The sequence below is a fragment of the Gymnoscopelus braueri genome (assembly GCF_963280865.1).
Source record: "Gymnoscopelus braueri genome assembly, chromosome: 10".
In the NCBI taxonomy this organism is placed as follows: domain Eukaryota; kingdom Metazoa; phylum Chordata; class Actinopteri; order Myctophiformes; family Myctophidae; genus Gymnoscopelus; species Gymnoscopelus braueri.
In genome coordinates this window covers 28,865,462-28,875,537 of record NC_137611.1, presented here as the reverse complement: position 1 = coordinate 28,875,537, position 10,076 = coordinate 28,865,462, and positions in this window count along the sequence as shown.

Sequence of the window (10,076 nt, the reverse complement as noted above, 5' to 3'; positions counted from 1 at the left end):
CAGAGAGTACATTAACTTCAACATCCCCAGCAAGAAAATTTAATTATTCAGTGTACATGAAATCTGACATTTTGAGACACTGCACCTCTCTCAGTAATTGAGGCCATGCAATACCTAACATCTGGTTGACAGTGTTCAGGTTGGTGCTTGATGTAAAGCCTTTAGTTACAATCTGTACGATGTCCATTATCTGTATAGAATGATACAGAGACGAGTAAAGGTGTGTTGCTTGGTTCATCTGAGGTAGGCAAAATTGCATTTATTTAATGATTTAAGTTACTTTTATAGCCTAGGCCCTACAGTATACAATCGTTGATTTATACACATCATACTCTGGTCTTGTGTGGAAAAGATAGCAGACCTACAAGCTCATAACGCGTCACATTGTGACGGGTTCTGAGCTTGTAGATCAGTTATTTTCATCATACCATGGTGTCAGGCTTAATTGGTCAAACCATTATTTGCTAAACATGTTGAGAAATTAAAACATGCAAATGGTGTTTTGTCTGTATTTGCTTTTTATTTAGATAGGATAGTAGGGAGGCAAGATTCTGAGGATATAGAGGGAGAAGGACATGTAACACAGATCCCTTGCCAGAATCAAACCAGGTGTGTTGCATTTCTGAGGCACTACCCGGTCAGCTACCTGCATGTGTGTACATTTTTAGTTTATAAAGGGTGCATAATTTAATGCCACCCATTTTCATAATGTTTATTAGATTTTTAGATGTAGATTTTTTATTTTGATCCCCATCAACAGTATCGCAAAACATTACATACATTTAAAAAAAGGTTCTGGTTAATACATTCTAATGTCATTCTGTTTAACAGAGAGCAGTTGCAATGATCGTAATGAACGAACACTCAAAAATATTCTGCAGTTACATCCAAAACTTGCACACATATACACATAAGTACACATATACCTAGATTATATATCTATATAATCACTCTGAGAGGGTCCATTTTATATGGACCTATATACACACATTTGTATTTTCGATATACAAACACTTTCATTCACTATCTATATGCCCTTATTAAACTTTATACAATATGTCTGACACTATCATATCATACCATACCCCTCAATCCATCAATTAATTAGTTATTACATATATATTATCATATTATACCGAATAGATAACACTCCCATGTCATTATATATTATCATATATATAATATAATAATAATATCAGTTATATAACCTATATAAATAGTATAATTGTATACTGTATATAATTACTATTGTCTATAATTCCCTCAATCAGCAAGTCTGTATTTCTCCAGAATAATCAGCTTGAACTGTTTTTTAATTGTATGACATTTTTACTATTCTTGACATCCTCTGCTAAACCACTCCATAAATTCACAGATATGAACGTGCTCTTCAGAGTGGTGCGGACTGGGTTGTTTTAAATTCAGTTCTCTTCTCAATTCATACAGTACCTCCCCTCCCTATCCTTGAACATTTTCTGTATATGTCTAGGTAGTGTTACTTACTTTATAAATAATTTGTGCAGTTTTTGCGAACACAGAGGAAGGTGGAGCTTGGTATGTGTGTGTGTCTGTGTGCAGTATTGTGTGCACTGCCTGTGTGCAGCCGCGCCCCCATGTGACTCACGCTCTCATTGGCTGCTGACAGATCTCAGAGTGCACTACAGTGTGGCTGAAATCTGAGAAAATCAACAAGGCAAAGGGCCATGAAGAACGCAGGAATGTAGACAATGCTCTGATTAAAAGGCACAACAGCATGCAACATGCCTAAACCAAACACATTTCAACAACTACAAAGACAAAAAACATTTACAAAAAAAAAAAAAACACAACAAACAAACATAACAATTTACAAAAGACCCAAAAAAATGGGGCTAGCGGTATGGAGCCTTCTTGTGGCGGCCCTGTTCTCACTAATTTAACTGTACCCACTTCTCTACAATTGCTCATTCCTTTCTATTCTTCTTATTGTTATTTTCGAGCTGCGTTCGCTTCCCGCGTTCGCGCGTCTTACTTGTAAATTCTACTAGATCTAGAAACTTCAATGTAACTTTTAACCCAATTAAGCCCTACCCCTCTAACACCATATGTTTCCATCTTTTGAAGCAAAATATCATGGTCAATTGTATCAAATGCTTTCTTTAAATCAATAAATACTCCTAATGCATATTGCTTATTATCAACTGAACTAGTTAATTCATTTATTAATTATATAAGTGCCAATGAAGTTGATCGATTAGTTCTAAAACCATACTGACAATCTGTTAGCAGCTGATGCTTTTCAATTAAACTGTCCAACCGTGCAGAAAATAGTTTTTCAGGGATTTTAGAAAAGTAGATTTTCTAGAAAAACCTAGTCCCATGTTGCGCTGATAAGAGCAATGGTCACCGAAGTATGGCCATTTGAAGAGTTAAACACTGCTATAACACTGCTGCCGAGCAGTGATGAACTTGCAGCACCCAGGTCCACTGTCATACCTGTGTGTGTGGGTGAAGTTTCAAGGCAATCCGACAAATCGGAAGTAGGAAGGAAAAAAGTGGTCATGTTTGCTAAAATTGGAAGTCTGTGGGACCACCCACCAAGTTTGGAGCCTGTAGCATGCTGGGAAATTGAGTTATGGCTCTTCAAACCCCAGCCAATAGGAACAGAGAGGGGTAGGGGCTTAAGCAATTACAGCCTGTCCTTATTGGCCGTCTAAGAGCACCTACCAAGTTTGTGGCGTTTAGCATGCTGGGAACTGGAGTTATGGCTGTTTAAACCCCAGCCAATATGAACACAGAGGGGGCGGAGCAATGGTGTGGCTATTCTGATGGCAGACCCCTGACCAGTGTTGGTGCCAAATTTGGCGCGGATGGGAGCCACGGTGTGCCTCGCAGATCCGCTTGTTACGTTTGTGATGTCCACCTCTAGCCAATTTTAATATAGGATTGTGACAGCAAGAAAAATGTTTATCTCCTGCTTTGTGTATTGGAATCACCTTAGCAGTTTTCATCTGACAAGGAAAAGATCCTGTTTTAAATGATAAGTTACAGATATGTGTTAAACAAGGGTCTGCAATAGCATTAATTGCAGTCTTTATGAGTGTCATGTCAATGCCATTCCAATCTGTAGATGTTTTGTTCTGACATTTATGTACAATATCAATAATTTCATTTTTGTCAGTATTGAGTAGGAAAATTGTGTCTGGATTTCTTTCATCATATTATTATTTATTTGTGTCTGCCCATCACAGTCCTTTCTGCATGCTTAATGTAATGTCCTTTGGTTTTCTTTGCTCAAACTTCCAAATAGGATTCACATTAAAGATTGCTATACATGTGTCATTTCAAAAGTGAGGTATCTACATTTTGAAGAATTGACTTTTAGGACAAAGTGGAAATAGATGATCTTTAATGGATTGCAGGCTACATTCATTTTTTGGGAAAATAACATTCCTACAATCTGTTTTTACAGATGTAGGATGGTGATGGTTAAAGTAGTATTATTATATCTATATCTATAGCATTTTTGAAAAAAATCCCAAACAAGACATCAATAATATGATTTAGCAGTCTATGGCATTAACTAAGTAAGCTAAATACATTGTCAAATATTTTTTTTGAACTAATAACCACTTATTCTGATATGCCTCCATTGTGGATGGATCTGTAGCTTGTGTGTGTGACAGACAGCAGAAAGACTGTGGTTGCTTGGCACTGAGGGATACCTCAGGGTACTTTGGCTTTTCAGTTGCCAGTGGCCCATGGCGCCCGACCCGCTCCTTTCTTTGTCACCGTTGGCGCTGTGTTCTGTTTTCTTCCATCTCCGTGGTGACCGCTGTTGCATGCTATTGTGTCGGGTGTTTGTCCACAGCTAAGGTGTCGCCTGTGTGTTTAATGGACCTCCCATTTTGCTTCACTGTCCACGTCAGAGTCCCCCAGCGCAGCTAAACGGCCCGGCCCTGTCAGTGTTTGTCCCTGGGTGTCAGTAAGTCGAGGCAGGGTGGGGATGAGATGGGGCTGATAATACCCGCTTTGTTCCTCTGCTAGATGTGTTGAAGCTGTGCTCCTGTGGACCAGGAGACGCCTGGTCAAACAGAGACACACAAAGGCTCTGGGAATGGCCCATTCTCCACAGTCTGCCATGCTGCCAACATACACTACCTTCTGTAGCCCTGCTGAATTACTGGCCTCACAACCTTTTACACATATAAAGGCAACTCTTTCACTCTGTGGGGACACTGACATTTGCCTTTTGTTCAATACAAAAGATATTTTAATATATGAGTTGATTACTCTGTGGGACAATATATGAAAAGTTCTCCCCATCATTTTCAAAGTTAGGATCAGTGTGGGGGCTTTTTTATTGAGGGGCGGTATATTCATTCCCTTGTAAAAGCTACAGGCATTATTTGATTCAGTCAGGCTTAAATCAGCATTGATGCCTTTGCATCGCATTTGATGTCCTAGTGATATACTTGGCTTTTAAGATATTATTTTCAATTGATTGATCGACAAAGTAGGCGCAAAATAGCCATGTTACTTTTACCATTATGTCAGAAATAGACATGGAATGGCTCTCCATTATTATGCTTTTAACATTTGCAGAAAGGATATATTGCGTCGAGAAAAGCCATGTTTTGTAGTTCTGGGGAGATAATGGCAAATTTAGCAATCAATAACACTGAGAGCATTTGGAATGGCAAGAAATAATCTCAAGAGCTAATGTGCCACAAATTCTCATCTAAGGCCCGGTGTTCTAACCTCTTTAGCACAGCCCCTTGAGGGATTGGGGGATATGATTAGGAATTCGTTAGCAGGCTTCTATTTTTATGCTGATGACACACTTTCTCCTCCCGGGCTCTCTATGTTGCTGGCTCTTGACTTTCTCACTGTCTTTCTAAACTAGATCAGCTCTTTACCACCATGTAGAAACGTGACATGAAGTTCACTGACTAAAGCTCCTCCAAGGAGAAGACTGATATCAGTGAGGGAGAGAGAGAGAGAAAAAAAAAAGAAAAGCGCTTCTGTCATCTGAAATGCAGTCACGTGTCTTGATATCATTCATGAGCAAGTTTAAATCCCATAAGACATTTCTCAGAGCGATCTCTCATATGGCAACCCCTTTCTGTTGCACCCACTGGCCCAGTCTGGTCTGCTGCTCTGCCACCTGCCTCAACTATTGACTCTTGTGATACAAAAAGCGATGCACAAAACCAATAAAGGGTGCTATACAATTTTGTTGAAAACCAGCCTTTTTGTTCGTTCCATCATGTTTGGAGCAGATTACAGTTTGTCCACACAGCCTCACTCCCCCGGGTCTCTTCTATGTGGTTCAGGTATTGTAGACCGGGCGAGCGGGCTGGCGGCCCTGGGCCCTGGGTGCTGTGGAGAGGAGAGGACAGTGGCTGCATTTGTTTCCCATTGAAAAGGATTACAGGTCCTGACGGCCATGATTAATCACCCACCGGCAGACATCTGAATACGGCCAGGGAAAGGTTCAACTTTTTAATTCATCCCACACGCAATCTATTCAAACCAGCTGTTGGCGCTCGGTTCTCTCATCTCCCGCCTCTTTCTTCTCGGTGACCATTGCCTTCTAAACCGTCTTTCTCTCCCTGTTTACAGCACACATAATTATCTCGGGAAGCACAGTTGTTGCAATTGTGGGTGTGTTTGGATGCTGCGTGGTTCTCTTCCTTTATTGGAGATGGGATCCTTTCTTCTTTTGTTGGAGAATAGTTAATTGACTTTGTTAATGCATTTGGGGATCAGTGATTTCTCAACAGCAAATGACCTTTATGGCACTCTGAATCACGCATTGTTTTTCCTCTGTGTGTGTGTGTGTGTGTGTGTGTGTGTGTGTGTGTGTGTGCGTGTGTGTGTGTGTGTGTGTGTGTGTGTGTGTGTGTGTGTGTGTGTGTGTGTGTGTGTGTGTGTGTGTGTGTGTGTGTGTGTGTGTGTGTGTGTGTGTGTGTGTGTGTGTGTGTGTGTGTGTGTGAGAGAAAGAGAGTGCGTCCGTCTGTCTGTCTGTCCGTCCGTCCATCCACCCGCGCGCTGTCGATCTGAAATGGTCTTTGTCTTCGCTGGACGGAAATGAAGAGCGTTTGCCTCAAGTATCTCAGCAGCTCAAATCCATGAACATTTCCACGCTGCTACATTTGACAGACAGCTGGATTCCCATGTTTTGAATGAATATCAGCACATCGCGGTGTTATATCCACTCCTATGAGCAGGCCTTCTCATTAAGACTCAGCAGGTTATATGATGGTATTGCCGGAGTCCCTGGAGCAAGATGAACAGGGACAGCTACACTGCTTAATGCAACGTAGCCTAGCAACAGATAGTGGGATGGCGGTGGAAACATACCCTCATATTTATGTTTACATGAGAGAATGATTTGTCTGTCAGGCTGATGGATCCTAATGTTCTCCTCTCCCCAGGGCTTTCTATGTGCGGCACACACAGGCCTGACACTTACCTAGAAGGACAGGCACCGCCTTCACCAAAACACATGAATACTTAATACTGGTAGACTGCATGTATGCAAAAAGAAGAATGAAAATGGCTTTTGGGGTTGTGTGTGTGTGTGTGTGTGTGTGTGTGTGTGCGTGTGCGTGTGCGTGTGCGTGTGCGTGTGTGTGTGTGCGCGCGCGAACGTAATGAATATGGCTGAGATAGACGAGTGCCCATGCTGACCAAATCATTGGTCATAAACCTTTGGTTTATTTTTCACAGTTCTGTATTTCTTACAGTAAAATCCTGAGTGTCAATTTAACTCTGAGACTGTACAAATGGAGCTGGTAGGGTGACAGGTCCATTAAGACTCAAGATTTTACAGTGTACTAGCTGGTGACCTTGATAAGAAGACCATGTGAATAAAGCGACAGAGCATTTTGCAGACGCAACAGTGTGCAGTGTACTGCACTGTAAACGTGGACAGTGGGAAATCAGTGTGACAATACGAACACCAGTCTTTCATTTCCAGTAAACTACTGTATATGAGCCATATGACTTAATAGAGTCTGTCCTTACTGTATGTCCAGCTCCTCCAGGGACGGACTACATCAACTCAATTAGCCGGGCACAGGCTCAGTATCAGCACCATAGATTAGATTTCACTCGGCCTTGTTTACCAGAGAGGGGCCCACAGAATAATATCTATACAATTTGTGCTTTCAGAAAAATGATGATGGTATCATAGGGAGGAAGTGTAGATGTAAGGCTCTGGTGTGCGGCGGTACGGTATATGCTCGCGAGTCACGGCTGTGATGCGCTGTGAGCGTGTATATTGGCTATTTTCACCACGCAATACTGTTGTATGATTTGTGAGTATGAGGCTATGGCATAATGGTGGGATATAACTGGCTGGGAGAGATGTAGAGAAGGCTTTTGTCAGTAGATAGGCATATCCCTGCTCATCTTGAGAACTTGTTTCCATAGTTACATCAATGTTGTTGAATTGAGAGGATCAGGTATTCCAGTGAGTGATCCCTTACATGCACTGGCTTCTCTTCTATTGATTTTCATCCCTCACAAATAAAAAAATAAATAAAAGAAAAAAAATAACGGCTATTGCAAACCATCCTGGATATATTGTGCATGTAATGAGGGGGGTGAAATATGTCAAAGAACTGTCTGGCTCTCCAGAAAGCCTTGAGAGTGTCAGAGATGGCGGGTCCCATCATGCCACTGAAGGTCATGTAAAGCTGTCAGCATTGTCACGCGGAGACTGACAGACAGCATGACAGCGGCTCAGACTGTAAGCTAATTGCTGTCTCTAAACAGTCGATCATCGCCGCGTTGTTAGCCACATGCTAATGTGTTTATATGAGATCTCCTCAGCTGCGTGCTGTTAGCTACATGCTAATGGCTTTAAAGGAGAGTTAATCACTGCTGCGCGGTTAGCCACATGCTCGCCTACCGCTACATAGTGGTGTGTTCCAGGGGTTAGCAAAACACGGGCGTAACACATGATCGCTCTTTATGAGGCTGGGGCCAGGAAGAGAGAGAGAGGGCCCGCAGACGATGCTAAAAAGACGGTAATGACAGCCATTCACCGCAATCCAATTATGCAAAAGGGAGTCTAAACAATTCCATCATCCCCTAAATTAGATTGTCCTAACGAGATAAAGGCACCAATTAATCCTGAATTAATTTCTACAGCTCATTTTCCCCAGAAAACACTCTAATATGCAAATGCCATTGAGAGACAGAGAGGCATCCCTCTGCAGGCATTTATATGGAATTTAGACTTGTTGTTTGGGGTTTCTGTCTAATTCAATAGACCCTGTTTAGAACTCAAACAAACTTTGACATAGACGATTTTAAAGAAAAAAACGTTAGTAAAGTGTGTGTGTATTCAATGTAGTATTATATTATTACAGTATAAGGATAAATGAAATAGAATACAAAGTAGGGTCACTATTACTGTTTGGGAAGTGTTGTTCTTCTCCCATATGATTCAAATGACAACATTGACATGAAATTACAAATCCACAAGATATGGATAATAGGCTACACTAAATGTGGATAATACACTGGAGCCTATATGATACATGTATATTTTAGTAATTTATGCAGATTGACTTGTTGTGTGACCTACTGTATAATTAGGCCTGCTCCCTTTCTATCTGCAAATTATGCTCCTTGGTGCTAGATTTACCTAAATTTAACTTCTGGCAATAATGTTGAACTGTGACTGAAATTAAATTAAGCCCACTAAAGCCAGGATCATTCTAGTTTGTGCACAAGCCTGTACATCCATGCTTGCTTTGAAAACAAAGCAATTAAGAATTTTGTTCATCATAATCACCATTATCATTTTCCCAGTCCTAATTGCCTGGCTGCCAGCTGTCGAGAGTTGTGATAATTGAGTGATCTGACACATTTCCACAGTATTGTTTTAAAAAAAACAACCTCCACCTCCAGAGTGGATGTATGTTTACTCAAATGACAATGCACAATTAACTGTGGTTCTATTTATTCAAATTTTTGTGTCAGATGTTCTATTTATTTATCATTCACGACTGAATTACTTAGTTGTTTTAGGGAGCAAAAATCTAAGGATCCTTTCGCATCAAATTGAACGCCTTTTTAAATAAATGCCGCTGTAACACGCAAGCCATCACTGTAGACCTGATTTGACTTGAACAGCAGTCCCTTTTGGTATATGATTATATGGTATTCTATAGACTTGCAGCGAGCCATTACCACCTGTGCAGCCCTCAGTGATGACAAAAATAACCAGGCTGTCAGTTGCCAGGCAATATTCCCAACCACTGGTCCACATCAGCTAATTACCAGCAGAAATCAAGTATTGACAGATGGGCCCGTGCATATTGATTGGCCGGCACTGCCACGTTCTAAATCACCAAACGCTAATGAATCATTTCCCGTTCGGGAGAGAGGGAGGGAAAACATTACTCTTCTGTTTGACATCATACCTGTATTGCACATAGCTTATGACATGAGTGAAACCTGATCATAGTCACAGACCAAACTCTAGAAGTCTTCCTCCTCAAAACTCTTTCTCTCATTCTCTATCTCTATTGCTCTTTTTTTGTGCCTGTGTACTAAAATGTCTTCTCTCTCTTTCGGTCTCTCTCTTTCTCTCTTTCTCTGTCTGTTTTGCTCTCTCTGCCTCCCTCTTTCCGTGTTGCGCAGCCGTTATTTTTCATTGCGTCGCGCTGGCCAAGGCAGTAAATACCACGCTCCTCAGACCGCGGACCCAGAGTGACCCCGCAACCTCCATGTCTCTGACGCTTCTCCCAAGGTCTCTCACTCCAAGGCCTCTGTGATGCAGCGCTCTGGTCGCGGCGCGGACCCTGTAATTCACCGGCCTGCTAGATCGCCTGCCAGCAGCTATTGATTTTTGTTTCCCCAATCTCCAGGAGAGAGGGAAAGAAAAGATTAAAAACACTTTGTCAGTTTGGTGGGGAATAAGAATTCTGCGCAGGGGGATACCTAGGAGGGCATGGGGTCAGGGCTGAGGTACTGTATATCTTTATGGCTTTAACTGTTTCTCCACCACAGACATCTCTCTCTCTCTCTGTGTCTATCTATGTGTCTCTCTCAGTCTCTCTCTCTTTCTCTCTCTC